General features: G+C 46.2%; 1 protein-coding gene across 1 annotated transcript in view; it reads left to right on the forward strand.

The window, feature by feature from the left end:
• Positions 1-13134: 13134 nt before the first annotated feature.
• RPH3A (rabphilin 3A) overlaps positions 13135-15296 on the forward strand; it is a 128438-nt gene continuing 126276 nt past the window's right edge. Inside the window, exon 1 of the mRNA XM_081203043.1 lies at positions 13135-13438. The gene's annotated coding sequence lies outside the window, so the exon portion shown is untranslated. The remainder of the gene's footprint in view (positions 13439-15296) is intronic.

A 15296-nucleotide genomic window follows, 5' to 3' on the forward strand; every position in this document is an offset into this window, starting at 1 on the left:
CCACGAGCATCTTTGATTTAGTTTTGCAATTTACAGATACAGCACTGTTGTCCAAATTAAAGTTTAACTTGCTCCTATTTTATGATTTCTCAGCATCTAGCATAGACTGGAGATCGATAGATTATTCCCTCCTGAGTGTGTTTAGGTAGGCAGGCAGGTGGGTAGTCTTATTCTCTAACTACCATACCATCCCACATTTCTCCGATGAAAATAGGGATGTCCTAAGGAAAAGCGGGACGTTTCGGGATCAAATCAGAAACCGGGACGGCTTCTGTAAATCCAGGACTGTCCCTGGAAAACAGCAGTGGCGTAGCGTGGGGGGTGCAGGGGGGGCCGGCCGCACCGAGCGCAACATCTGGGGGTTAGGGTTAGGGGGCGCAAATCCACGGGTTAGGGGGCGCAAATTACTTGCCTTGCCCCGGGTGCTGACAACCCACGCTACGCCACTGGAAAACAGGGACACTTGGAGGGTCAGAACTAGATGGTGTGTGTTGGGGAAACATGCTGCCTTAGCTGTGGTGAAACAATAATAATATCTTACGTATGCTCGGCATGGGTGGTGGAAAACACTGAACCATGAAAATTAACAAAATAAAACAAAAGTAAATGTGAGTCTTGCTCAGTAAGAGTTCAAGGTTTAAGGGGAAGCCTTGCAGTATCCCATAATGAGGCCTAGTCAATTTTATTGATTTGTTCTCTGCATTTGTATATTACCTCTCTGCCACGGCACCCAAGGCAGTTTAGAAATTTAAAATACTTTCGCAGCTGATGGACTACATGGAATTAGCCGAAATGACAGGCAGAATCCGAGATCTGGGAGAAGAGGCAGTGGAAGAGGACTGGAAAAAATTTAAGGACTATTTACAAAAACACTATAAGTTATATGAATGTTGAGAATTTGCTAAGCCTTTGGGAAAAACATGCTTCAGTATTGAGATTGGTAAATGACGGAAACCAAGTTATGATTTAGAAAAGTATAAATTGCAGACTATATAACTAAATGAAAACACAAAAACATATGAAATAAGGTATTAATTTGCTGTTTATTTTTATTGTAAAGAAAGCAGGGGATGGAGGACGTGGGGAAGTCCGGTTGATCATGAAAATTGATTTGAAAAAGTGAATTTTCTTCTATAATTTCTTTTCTCTCTCTGTAAAACCGCTTTTGTTGTGTTACTGACGATGTATTCTGACCTTGGAAAAAAAGCAATAAAAAATTATTATAAAAAAAAAATAGAAATTTAAAATACTTAAATAAATGATATAAAATGCAAAGTGCACATGTTCTGAGTGGTCTAAGGTCACATTCACAGTATATATTTAAAGTGCTACGATACTGCACTAAGCAGTCATGGCTTCCCCCAAAGAATTTGGACAGCCATAGTTTGTTAAGTATGCTGAGACGGGCCCCTATTCCCTCCCCGAAGCTATAATTCCCCATAATGCTTTAACAATCAATCAATCAATCAATCAATCAATCAATCAATCCCTCTTCACAGAGAACTCTGAGAATTACGGTATATCTCTGTGAGGGGAATAGGTAAAGGGTAAAGGGACCCCTGACCATTAGGTCCAGTCATGGCCAACTCTGGGGTCGTGGCGCTCATCTCACTTTATTGGCCGAGGGAGCCAGCATACAGCTTCCGGGTCATGTGGCCAGCATGACTAAGCCGCTTCTGGCGAACCAGAGCAGCGCACGGAAACACCGTTTACCTTCCCACCGGAGCGGTACCTATTTATCTACTTGCACTTTGATGTGCTTTCGAACTGCTAGGTTGGCAGGAGCAGGGACTGAGCAACGGGAGCTCACCCTGTTGCGGGGATTCGAACCACCAACCTTCTGATCGGCAAGCCCTAGGCTCTGTGGTTTAACCCACAGCGCCACCCGCATCCCATATGAGGGGAATAGGGGCTTTCTAAAATCTCTCAGCACCTTTCACCAACCTCCACATTTTGCTTCCTAACTTTTTTTTTTTTAAAGGGTCTCCAAAGCTCAGGGTCACCAAAGATAACCTTTGTGGGTACGATGGCAGGTGACAGTTGTTAGTCCCTGACCTAACACGCTCCTGGTTCTTTTCCTTCTTGGGAAACAAAGCAATGGGGATGTTTTGTTGGCTTAATCTCAGCACACAGGCTGTTGCTTTTCCCAGAGGGTTAAGTTGAAGGAGGAAACGAAGTTGCCGATCTTTTCCCACAATAATTGAGCTGTCGTTGTAATTTTCTACCTTCCCTGCCAGACAGCTGAATTCCCAGTTACTACCGCTGGCTGGGCAAGGCCTTGGGACCTGTGGCTGATGCTCCCTCATGTGCCATCAGAAGGTACCTTGCAGCGTTCTTGCTCGCTGCTCATCAGGCCAGAATCAGCGGGAGTCTCCATAGCAACGATTTCAGGGCACCGAGCGAAGAACGAAGGGAGAAGGAAACTGTTTCAGCTCACAAAATTTCCCGCAAAGGCTGGGCATTTCAGGGAAACAACAACAAATGAATGTGTACCTCTTCATAAAGAGAATCACAATGATGGGGTTATGCTTGCCCCCCGATTATTACCAATGCCTGCATTCCTCTCCCACCAAGAACCCTGACTTCCATGGCTAATGGTCAGTGGTGAAGGGATTTGGAGTGCAACACCCTGATCCATCTCCCGTTTGAGGTGCTCTCAAAATACTAGCTTAGAATAATTTACTTGTCCCTTTTGGAAGAGCTTGCCCCTTTTGGAAGAGTGACTAGTGGGGTGCCACAGGGTTCTGTCTTGGGCCCGGTCTTATTCAACATCTTTATCAACGACTTGGATGATGGACTCAAGGGCATCCTGATCAAATTTGAAGATGACACCAAACTGGGAGGAGTGGCTAACACCCCAGAGGACAGGATCACACTTCAAAACGACCTTGACAGATTAGAGAACTGGGCAAAAACAAACAAGATGAATTTTAACAGGGAGAAATGTAAAGTATTGCACTTGGGCAAAAAAAATGAGAGGCACAAATACAAGATGGGTGACACCTGGCTTGAGAGCAGTACATGTGAAAAGGATCTAGGAGTCTTGGTTGACCACAAACTTGACATGAGCCAACAGTGTGACGCGGCAGCTAAAAAAGCCAATGCAATTCTGGGCTGCATCAATAGGAGTATAGCATCTAGATCAAGGGAAGTGATAGTGCCACTGTATTCTGCTATGGTCAGACCTCACCTGGAGTACTGTGTCCAGTTCTGGGCACCACAGTTCAAGAAGGACACTGACAAACTGGAACGTGTCCAGAGGAGGGCAACCCAAATGGTCCAAGGCCTGGAAACGATGCCTTATGAGGAACGGCTAAGGGAGCTGGGCATGTTTAGCCTGGAGAAGAGGAGGTTAAGGGGTGATATGATAGCCATGTTCAAATATATAAAAGGATGTCACATAGAGGAGGGAGAAAGTTTGTTTTCTGCTCCTCCAGAGAAGCGGACACGGAGCAATGGATCCAAACTACAAGAAAGAAGATTCCACCTAAACATTAGGAAGAACTTCCTGACAGTAAGAGCTGTTCGACAGTGGAATTTGCTGCCAAGGAGTGTGGTGGAGTCTCCTACTTTGGAGGTCTTTAAGCAGAGGCTTGACAACCATATGTCCGGAGTGCTCTGATGGTGTTTCCTGCTTGGCAGGGGGTTGGACTTGATGGCCCTTGCGGTCTCTTCCAACTCTATGATTCTATGATTCTAAGTACCGTATTTTTTGCTCTATAAGACTCACTTTTTCCTTCCTAAAAAGTAAGGGGAAATGTGTGTGTGTCTTATGGAGCGAATGCAGGCTGCGCAGCTATCGCAGAAGCCAGAACAGCAAGAGGGATTGCTGCTTTCACTGCGCAGTGATCCCCCTTGCTGTTCTGGCTTCTGAGATTCAGAATATTTTTTTTCTTGTTTTCCTCCTCCAAAAACTAGGTGCGTCTTGTGGTCTGGTGCGTCTTATAGAGCGAAAAATATGGTACATGCTCATCACCTGGTTGGCTCAGACCAAAGGCTCCCACCTGGCCACTTTTCCCAACTGGAAATAGAGTTATTCCTCCCCATGGGTGCTCATTGCATTGATAATCGCCCAGGCACCCTCCTTCGTTGCAGATTGCTGAAGACGTCCTGGCCTGCTGCATCCTACTTTACAGGGTTTTTGTTTGTTTAATTTGCCAATTAAACAACACTCATTGTTTTCATTCTACGGGCATATTTTCTTAACTGTCTGGAAGGAGGAGTGAAAGGGTATCTGGCCCCCAACCACCCAAATGTTAAAAAAATAAAATAGTATTTTGAAGGGGAATATATTAGAACAAACCCTCTACTTCACTCTAGTCGTGTGTGTGTGTGTGTGTTTCTCTCCAAGCAAACAAAGCAGGGAGCAGAAAGAGTATTTGAATTAAAGAAAGGAAAGGAAATAAGTCTACCAACCCGCTAAATAGTTTCAAGTTCAAATTGTCATAAAATAGATAGATATCCATGCCAAATTTCCATTTTGCTCATGGTGTTTGTTCTAAATTGACGCACCTGCTGTTAAATGCGCCCTTGCCTCATTTGCCTGTTACATTTTTAGATTTCTAACTAAAAAGACAAAAACACACTTTATATCTATATGAATACATGAAGAAAGTCTTTGGCCCAACAGGCGGGAAAACTGCACCACTGCAAACCTTGTTGGGAGAAATCCTCACAAACTGCAGCAAGCTGATGAAGCGATGGGCAGAGAATTATCCAGAACTGTAAAAGGTAAAGGGACCCCTGACCATTAGGTCCAGTCGTGGCCGACTCTGGGCTTGCAGCACTCATCTCGCTTTATTAGCCGAGGGAGCCGGTGTACAGCTTCCGGGTCATGTGGCCAGCATGACGAAGCCGCTTCTGGCGAACCAGAGCAGCGCATGGAAATGCCGTTTACCTTCCCGCCAGAGCGGTACCTATTTATCTACTTGCACTTTGTGCTTTTGGACTGCTAGGTTGGCAGGAGCAGGGACCGAGCAACGGGAGCTCACCCCGTTGCGGGGATTCGAACTGCCGACCTTCCACCTAAACATTAGGAAGAACTTCCTGACAGTAAGAGCTGTTCGACAGTGGAATTTGCTGCCAAGGAGTGTGGTGGAGTCTCCTACTTTGGAGGTCTTTAAGCAGAGGCTTGACAACCATATGTCAGGAGTGCTCTGATGGTGTTTCCTGCTTGGCAGGGGGTTGGACTCGATGGCCCTTGTGGTCTCTTCCAACTCTATGATTCTATGATTCTATGATTCTATGATTCTATGATTCTATGATCGGCAAGCCCTAGGCTCTGTGGTTTAACCCACAGCGCCACCCGCGTCCCTAATGTAATGTCAGATGAGGTGTTGTTAGTCAGTGTCTATGGTCTGTTTATGTCAGTTTTTGTTGTGTTTATGTTCTATGTAAATTGTTTTGTAATAAAGAATCTTTAAAAATAAAAAAGAGAGAGTTGTTAGGGGACCACTATTCCCCTCACAGGGCTACAAAATTCCCAGAATGGATTAACAATCAACCCCTCTTCACAGGGAACTCTGGGAATTGTAGCTCAGTGAGGGGAACAGGGTTTAAAGCGGTATCAAAGTGCTTTCAATATCTGGTGTGGATGTGGCCTAAGAGACCGGGTGATTTCATCCAAAGAAGGAGACAAGCGCGGACGCAACCAGGAAAACAGAAAATTCAGCAGAAGGAATGCCTCGAGTCCCCTTCCTCAGAAGACAGAAAGAACAATGACTTCAGCAATCAGATCCTTGGCTAAAACGACTGATGCTAATGATAAAAAGTTGGAAAGTGTTTCCAAGAGATCGTTTAATTTCTGGTCTGCCTTCACCGCACGTAATTGTCAGGATAATTGCAGATTGCTTAACTCTGGAGCCTCTCCATATCTGCTTGCTTTATTGCTGAATTATCAGAAAAAGTTCTCGGGAAACTTGCTAATGTAATTAAACAGCAACATGAACCGAGTATGTCAGGTGAAAATATGAAAATCACCTCCCTGCTCTGCTGAGTACAGTGCATTGGCCGGGTCCCATAGGTGGAGGCAGCCAGGACAAAGAGAGATGCTTGCTTGGTGGCCACAGAATGTGAAGGGCATATTGAAAACAAGCTAAGCTGGTCTGCCTTCCTGAGCTCCCTTTCCTGGGTCAGGCTAGGGTAATACCTGTGCTCGGAGTGGGTCTGCGTCATAAAACTATAGTGATCTTAGCAGGTGACGTGGGCCTCAGTGGCTGCTTTCTGGAAAGTCACCAACCACCCAGCATAAACAGACCAGGAATAATTCCCCTTCTTTCTCCATTGATGGCAATAAATCCCGACGTCTCTTGCCATGCTCATCTTACTTGTGGGAACAGCTTACTGATAATTTGCAGTTGGCAACAGAACAAATGAGAGCATGTTAGCCAAAATGCATGTGGAACAGTAGCAGCAGCAGCAGCCCACCTATTCAGCTCTAATGGTTCAAGGAGAGTGTGCCTTGCATGCATAATAAGGCTCTCTGAATCCAGCCTTCTGAATCTTTGATTATCATTGAAAGCCAAGTGGGTTCCTAGTCCTTATGGTTTTGGAAGCGGGATTTAAAATGAGAGTGCAGGGTCTAGGTGGATGAAACTGCAGATGGAAGCTTGCCACATTTTTTATTCGCTCAGCCAGTCTGCCCAGGGAGGAAATGAAGTAAAGCTGACTGTGCACAGCACTGATTGGCTAGCACCGGTTCAGCCAAGAGTCCTTTTCTTTCCCCAATCAGTTTTTTTCAATTTAATTTTTTGTTTTGTTTGTGTGTGTGTCTTTAAAAGGGGGAAAAAGATTATGAGCTTATTCCATTGAAAAAACTGGTAAGCGGTACTTAAAGTTTTTTTTTTTAAAGGCTATCCTGAATCACGGCAGGGATGTGGAAGATGGACAACTGAAGATGTATCTGAACTGCAGCAGGGTCAAACACACTACAAAGGGAAAGTCAGGATCAAACCATGTGAAGAATCCCCGCCGTCCCAAACCCAGGCTGATTTCTGCTTGTAAGATAGTGTTATAGGTTTGTGGGGCCAGTCAGAATGACAGTCAGGTGAGTGATTGTGTATCAAGAAGGCTTAGAATATCATAGGCCACTTAACCTGTCAGAGGAAGCAAAATATCCTGGGGTGTTACTACTGTGAGACCTTCTATCCCAGACCCTCCAAGCACCCCTATTTTCCAGGGACAGTCCTGGATTTACAGAAGCCACCCTGGTTCCTGATTTGATCCTGGAATGTCCCACTTTTCCTTAAAGGTAAAGGGTCCCCTGACCATGAGGTCCAGTCGTGGCCGACTCTGGGGTTGCCGCGCTCATCTCGCTTTATTGGCCGAGGGAGCCGGCGTGCAGCTTCCGGGTCATGTGGCCACCATGACTAAGCCACTTCTGGCGAACCAGAGCAGCGCACGGAAACGACGCTTACCTTCCTGCTGGAGCGGTACCTATTTATCTACTTGCACTTTGACGTGCTTTCAAACTGCTAGGTTGGCAGGAGCAGGGACTGAGCAACAGGAGCTCATCCCATTGCGGGGATTCGAACCTCCGACCTTCTGATCAGCAAGTCCTAGGCTCTGTGGTTTAACCCACAGCGCCACCCGCGTCCCCCCCACTTTTCCTTAGGACTTCCCTATTTTCCTCAGAGAAATGTTGGAGGGTATGCCACCCTCTGCTCTGACTGTTTACATGTGTAAATAAAACCAGATATCTTAAAGACACCACAGTCTCCAATGACCTTCATTCCAAGGAAACTGAACCCTGGATAAGCGCCGAGGTCTCTTGAAGTTTGGAGATTGAGGTAAGTGCAACAGTATATTTGTAAGCATCCGAAAAGAAACTTTATTTAATAATTATGGAGAGAGGGACAGCTGTCTTCTAATATATTCTCCTCCTGCATTCCTTCTGGCCTGCAAGGAACCAGATGTCCTTTCATTTTATTTTGAGACTTCCCTTTTAGTATTCTCAAGGTGCGGATATTGCTGCCTTTAAATCATGCAAGCGCCCAGGGTCCTGGAGGCATGCTGAATAAACTCTTTATTTAAAAAGCAGCCTCCGATAGCAGCATCAGATAGAAAAAAGTGGTGGCGAGGCTGAACTCTCGGAATAAGAAGGTTTGGCTCTCAGTCCTGGGGGGCCCAGATTGTGGCTCTTCAGACCTCTCTAATTGGCCCCGGGGACTCTCCCAAGACACACCCCTTAATCAGTGGCCCTGCTCTGCACCCTGGCTGCATATTCCTGGCTGGAATATGTCATTGCGCTGTGATAAGGTTTTGCTCAGACTAATGAAGCCCACCTTAGGGACTCCACTCCAGATTTGTGTCAGGTTTACTCCTTCGCCTTTTATTCTCCATAAGATGGCCCGTGTAATAAATGGAAATCTGCCCTTATTCCCTTATGGGGGACACAAGAGCCCTTATAGAGTCCTGTGCAGGTTCTCCATCGGTCGGAGAAAATAACAGAGGCCAACCAGAGAATATTGAGAAGCAAAGCAGCCAGTAAGCCTGATCTTAATTGAACTGTTGCAACAGGGTGCCCCCTTCACACGCAGGAAAGGAGGAGGACCCCAAACAAAGGTGTGCCCTTATATAGACATTTTAAATTGCCCATCCTGGAGTCCAAGACCAACCCCAGAAACATCATACCTACATCACAGAAAGGGCAGTCTACAACAGAAATCTGAGTGCGTTGTTTATCTCCTGTCATTGTTTATCTCCTGTCTGGCAGGTTACCTGTTAATGCTTACTTGATTGGATACCCTGGGGAGCCTGGCCAGTCTTTTTTAGTGACACAGATATACACAGATATACCCTTAAGACAGGTTTAGTGAATGAAAAGACAATGGGGAGGCTTTTCCATTTTCCTTTGACCTTGCAGAGAAAACATTTGGTCAGTTTGGGAGCCAAAATGGGCTGCCCTCCTGTGCTGCCTCAGACATGTGGCCCATACATTTATGTATGTGTTTGCCTGGCATTAGGGACGCGGGTGGCGCTGTGGGTTAAACCACAGAGCCTAGGACTTGCCAATCAGAAGGTTGGCGGTTTGAATCCCCGTGACGGGGTGAGCTCCCGTTGCTCGGTCCCTGCCAACCTAGCAGCTCGAAAGCATGTCATAGTGCAAGTAGATAAATAGGTACCCCTCCAGCAGGAAGGTAAACAGCGTTTCTGTGCGCTGGTCTGGTTCGCCAGAAGCGGCTTAGTCATGCTGGCCACATGACCCGGAAGCTATACGCCGGCTCCTTCGGCCAATAAAGCGAGATGAGCGCCGCAACCCCAGAGTTGGCCACGACTGGGCCTAATGGTCAGGGGTCCCTTTACCTTTTGTCTGGCATATCCATGAACATTCATTATATATATAAGACTTTAATTTTTTTATTTCACCCGCAAGACAGCAGTGGTTTAGGATGAGAGTTTCCCTTCTCCTGGATAGGCTACCTCATATGGTTGATGAGCCCCATCTGCCTCTGAGCATGTCCTGTTTAAATATATAGCTTTCATTGTAAACTTCCTTGTTTAGCAATAAAAGCAATCAGTACAATTGGCCTCCATTGTTCAAAATTGAGTGAAAAACCATTTCAAGTTAGTAGATTCCTGTTCAAGAGAGTAGATCTGTCTGGAATGATGTTTGTCTTGCTGGTGGTCCATACACTTCGTTTATTAAATGTATAAAAGGAAACACGATTTCTATTTATTTACTTCTAGTTTTGTCTGAAAAAAACACACACAATCCTGCTTTTGGGCTGAAAAAGGCTCACATAGCAGCTCGCAAATAAAAGGAAAAGACAGTCCCTGCCCTCAGGCTCGCAATCTAAAAGACACAACACAAAAGGGAAGTAGATTGGGAGGGAGGGGGAAATAAGCAAAGTCGAGAGTTCAGGTTTTTCCTTACAATTTCTGTGAAGTTATCCTTTGTTGTGAATTTGCTAGCCAGATGGTTGTGACTGAGCCTTTTGGCATCACTGTCTCCACGTGTCTCTTGTGTGTGCTGCCACATGCATCAACTATACTAATTCTTTGTGGATTTTTTGGGGGTGGTGGTGGGTAGTGGAGAGGGTGGGTGGGTGGGATCCGGAATGCAAAACTGGGTTCTGGCCCCATGACTCACTCAATCACCTGTGAAGTGACTCCATGCACCTCCAGCCATCATCCCTGAGCGTCTGGATGCTCCTACTGTAAATAGAAAAACACCCCCCCAACTTTGGTACCACATGCTCTGAAGACGTGGTGTCATATATATAATTTATTTCCACTGGGGTGCAGCTAGAAGCTGGGGGAACAGAGATGCGGGCTTGCTCTGAGCTGGAACCCAAGCTGTGAGCCTACGGCTTCCCTGAAAACCGAACAGGGAAGCGGCAATATTAATGCTGACGAACCCCTCCATCCTATGAACAGATTGCTTTGAGGTTTTTAATTTCTTTCTGGCAATCAATAATATGAACTAAATAATGAAAAACAAAAACTATATGTCCTCAAGTCACCGCCGTCTTCATTTATGTTCATTCCAAAGAACGACACTCTGGAAAGGTGTAGGTATCTGTGAAATCTTTCCCTGCCTGGAATCTGGGATGCACTCAATATTATAGACAATACAACTAAAAAGGGAATTCAGTAAACCTGTTTCCCTGCCTGTAGGAGGCTCACTGGGAAAACCTAAAAGCTTACCTATCGGTCAGAGGAAGGAAACAGAGATCAACCAAGGTCAAAGCGGCTATTAAGCCTGATCTTTAATACTTCTGTTTCAACAGGGTCCTCACTCACCCCACGCAGGAGGGAGGAGGAACCCAGAACAATGGTGCGCAAGCCCTTCTATAGACTTTTGAAATTGCCCACCCTGTAGCTCAAGACCACCCCAAAAAACAGGATACATACATCACAGGGGGGCAGTCTACAACAGAAATCCTGTCTGGCAGGACACTGATAATGGTCACTTGATTGCTTTACCTGGGCAGCCTGACCATTCCTTCTGAGATGCTAAATATTTAGTTCCTGAAACCAAGTCACAGGCTCATCCTAGGTAAAGGTAAAGGGGACCCCTGACCATTAGGTCCAGTCGTGGCCGACTCTGGGGTTGCGGTGCTCATCTTGCTTCATTGGCCGAAGGAGCCGGCGTACAGCTTCCGGGTCATGTGGCCAGCATGACTAAGCCGCTTCTGGCAAACCAGAGCAGCACACGGAAATGCTGTTTACCTTCCTGCCGGAGCGGTACCTATTTATCTATTTGCACTTTGATGTGCTTTCGAACTGCTAGGTTGGCAGGAGCAGGGACCGAGCAATGGGAGCTCACACCAATGTGGGGATTCGAACCGCCTACCTTTTGATTGGCAAGTCCTAGGCTCTGTGGTTTGACCCACAGCACCACCCACGTCCCATAGGCTCACGCTATTCATACACAAATATGCCCTAAAGACAGGATTTGTGAGCAAAGAGGCAATGGGGAGCTTTCCCCATTTCCTTCCTCACTGCAGAGAATTTTTGAGGTGGCTGGAAGAGTCAAAATGGCTTCAGGATTGTTCTCCTGTGCAGTGGTACCTCTAGATACGAACCGGATCCCTTCTGGAGCCCCGTTCGCATCTAGAGGTAAATGTATCTAGCGACGGCACGTCTGCGCACATGCGCGTCGCTTTTCGCCGCTTCTGTGCATGCACGTGACGTCATTTTGAGCGTATGCGCAAGCGGCGAAACCCAGAAGTAACGCGCTCCGTTACTTCCGTGTTCCCGCGGAGCACAACTCAAGCGCGCTCAACTCGAAACGTATTTAACTCGAGGTATGACTGTACTATTTCAGACATGTGGTTTATATACTTATGTATATGTTTGCCTTGTACATTTATGAACATATGATTTATATATATGTGAGACCATAGGATTCCTATAACACATCCTTGCAGGGGGAGCGGTACGGGGTGGGGGGAATGGCCCCCCCTTCCTTATTCATGAGAAACAGAGAGATGCCAAATCCTTTTTCTAGGCTAAGTCTCATGAAAATAGCTGCTGTGAGTTCCTAATTGACAACAGGAATGCAAAATCCTGTGTTGGGGGGGTGGGGGAGGACAGCAACCCAGTTCCACTGAGGTGTCAAACCACGCATAGATTTCCTTTTGAAAAGCTGTTTCAAAGGAGAGCTGGGTCTTGTGTGCAGAGATGAGACCTGACACTTGGCAAAGGCATAACAAGAAATGCTTTGGGAGCATAGAATCTGAAGAGCTGAAAGGGACCCGGGGGCCATGTAGACCAACCCCTGCAATGCAGGAACCACAGCTATGGTGAAATCCTGATGATGCCTGGTTCTCATTAGCCTCTCACTGTATCTGGATGGGCAGGGTGGGGGAAAGCGTAATCAGGCCTCTGGGATTTTGCACAAATGCTTTGCAAAATCCTGCCTTATAACCAGGACCATATTTGGGTTTGATGAGGCCCTAAGCTACTGAAGGTAATGGAGCCATTTACAGTGGTACCTCGGGTTACAGACGCTTCAGGTTACAGCCTCCGCTAACCCAGAAATAGTGCTTCAGGATAAGAACTTTGCTTCAGGATGAGAACAGAAATTGTGCTCCTGCGGCAGTGGGAGGCCCCATTAGCTAAAGTGGTGCTTCAGGTTAAGAACAGTTTCAGGTTAAGAACGGACCTCCAGAATGAATTAAGTTCTTAACCCGAGGTACCACTGTATATGCCCAGCTGTCCTTGGTCAACAACAAATTGTTGCTGTTTTTTGTGTTGAATGAAGTCCATTTCGGCCCCTGTGGTAGTTTATTTCCTGAGGTCTGAGGTCTTAAAAAAACCTCAACAACTTGAATCCTAATCCTAAAAAAAGGTCAACAACTCTGGTTGTTTTTCACTTCATCAAATCTGGACCTCTTTGAAAAAAGTTTGGACACCACTGGCCTAATAGGTATCTAAAGTATCTAAAGGTAGGTATCTAAAGCCATTTGCACATAACAAAATATGTGATATTTTAGGGAGCAGGCTAGCAGGCGGGGCTCATTACTTACATCATAGGAGCCTACACAACACAAAACACTGTTGCTACATGTAGGTTTTATTTTACATATTTTTTTTATCATATATTTTGGAAATGTGCATCCCGGGTTTTTTTCCTTTAAATTTTTTGGGGGCCCCCAAGAGAGTGGGGCCCTAAGCTATAGCTTGTTTGACTTATATGTTAATCCGGCACTGCTTATAAGTTTGTTGTTCTCTACTCCATGCCCCCCCCCAGCATGGCTTCCAGACATCCTGCTACGCCCTTGCCTTTCCTGGTCCCATGGAGAGGTTCTTCAGCAAAGACAAGCGATGCCTCATCTGTTACGGAGGGTGCCAAGTAATTTCAGACGCCCTGCTCTTGGGGAGAAGAGAGTCGACGCACACTGAAGGAGCAGCAGCTGAATATTAATGCAGGAAGAAGCAAGGGTGTCTGCAGGACAAGGCCTCTGGTGTGTTTGGGCAAAACAGAGCTCAGGTGGGTACTTTGTTATAAACAAAAATGTGCCCTTTTCCCTTATGGGGTATCCAAGAGCCCATATAGAGTCCATACGTAGGTTCCCTATTGGTAGGAGAAAATGACAGAGGCCAACTAGAGAATACAGTGGTACCTCAGGTTAAGTACTTAATTCGTTCCGGAGGTCCATTCTTAACCTGAAACTGTACTTAACCTGAAGCACCACTTTAGCTAATGGGGCCTCCTGCTGCCGCAACGCCGCCAGAGCACAATTTCTGTTCTTATCCTGAAGCAAAGTTCTTAACCTGAGGTACTATTTCTGGGTTAGCGGAGTCTGTAACCTGAAGCGTATGTAACCTGAAGCGTATGTAATCCGAGGTACCACTGTATTGAGAAGCAAAGCAGCTAGTAAGCCTGATCTTTATTGATCTGTTGCAACAGGATCCTCACTCACCACACGCAGGAGGGATCAGGAACCCAGAACAATGGTGTGCAAGCCCTTATATAGACTTTTGAATTCCCTCCCTGGAGTCCAAGACCACCCCCAGAAACATCATACCTACATCACAGAAAGGGCGGTCTACAGCAGAAATCTGAGTGCTTTGTTTACCTCCTGTCTGCCAGGTTACCTGTTTAATGGTCACTTGATTGGATTGCCTGGAGAGCCTGGCTAGTCTTTTGTAATGATAAATACTTAGTTCCTGAGCCAAGTCACAGCCTCACACCCTATTCGTATTTTAAATGTGCCCTTAAGACAGGATTTGTGAAGGAAAAGACAATGGGGAGGCTTTTCCATTTTCTTTGACCTTGCAGAGAAAACATTTGCTCAGTTTGGGAATCAAAATGGTTTCAGGTTGGTCTTCCTGAGCTGATCTATGTGCTTGGTTGGTACAATTATGAACATTTAACATACAGTGGTACCTCGGGTTACATACGTTTCAGGTTACAGACTCTGCTAACCCAGAAATAGTGCTTCAGGTTAAGAACTTTGCTTCAGGATGAGAACAGAAATCGGGCTCTGGCGGCGCGGCAGCAGCAGGAGGCCCCATTAGCTAAAGTGGTGCTTCAGGTTAAGAACAGTTTCAGGTTAAGAACAGACCTCCGGAACAAATTAAGTACTTAACCCAAGGTACCACTGTATATCTAAGACCTCAAAATTCCGATCACAACTTCAAGGGGGCATTAAGAACGTAAGAAGAGCCTGCTGGATCCGGCCAGCAGCCCATCTAAGTCCAGGATCCTGTTCTCACTGGGCACAAGCAGACGCCTCAGTGGGAAAACTGCAAACAGGACCTGAGAACAGGTCTCCTTCTCCCCTCCTGTGACGCCCAGCAATTTGGAGTTTGAAAGCATTGCTGCCTCCAACTATGGGGGCCCAGCATAGCCATCATGGCTAGTTGCCATTGAGAGCCCTCTCCTCCTCCGTGAATTTGCCCAGTCCTCTTTGAAAGCCATTCAGGTTCCCTGCATGCGGTGGGAGGGAGTTCCGCAGGTTAACTAAGCGCAGCAGGAAGAAGTCTTTTCTTTTCTCTGTCCTGAATCTTCCGACGTTCAGTCTCCATGAGTCCTAAGCGTTAGGAGAGAGGGAGAAAAACGTTTCTCCATGCCAGGCATTGTTTTATGTACTTCTGCCATTTTCGCTTCTTACTCGCCTTTTCTCTAAACGGAAAACCCCCAAACACTGCAACCGTTCCACAGAGTTGTGAGGATCCCAAAAAGTCTCTCTGAACTCTGCTGTGGTCCTGCCTCCTAGTTTGTCCTCCCATTTTGGCTTATCCTTTGGTCCTGGGCTCCTGACTTGGCCCATGACTTTGCAGGTGTCTGCAACAAATTGTTGCAGTTTTTCCTTAACCCCCCCAAGCTATTTAAAGGGGCATTG

The sequence above is a fragment of the Podarcis bocagei genome (assembly GCF_964188305.1).
Source record: "Podarcis bocagei genome assembly, chromosome: 7".
NCBI classification, from domain to species: Eukaryota; Metazoa; Chordata; class Lepidosauria; order Squamata; family Lacertidae; genus Podarcis; species Podarcis bocagei.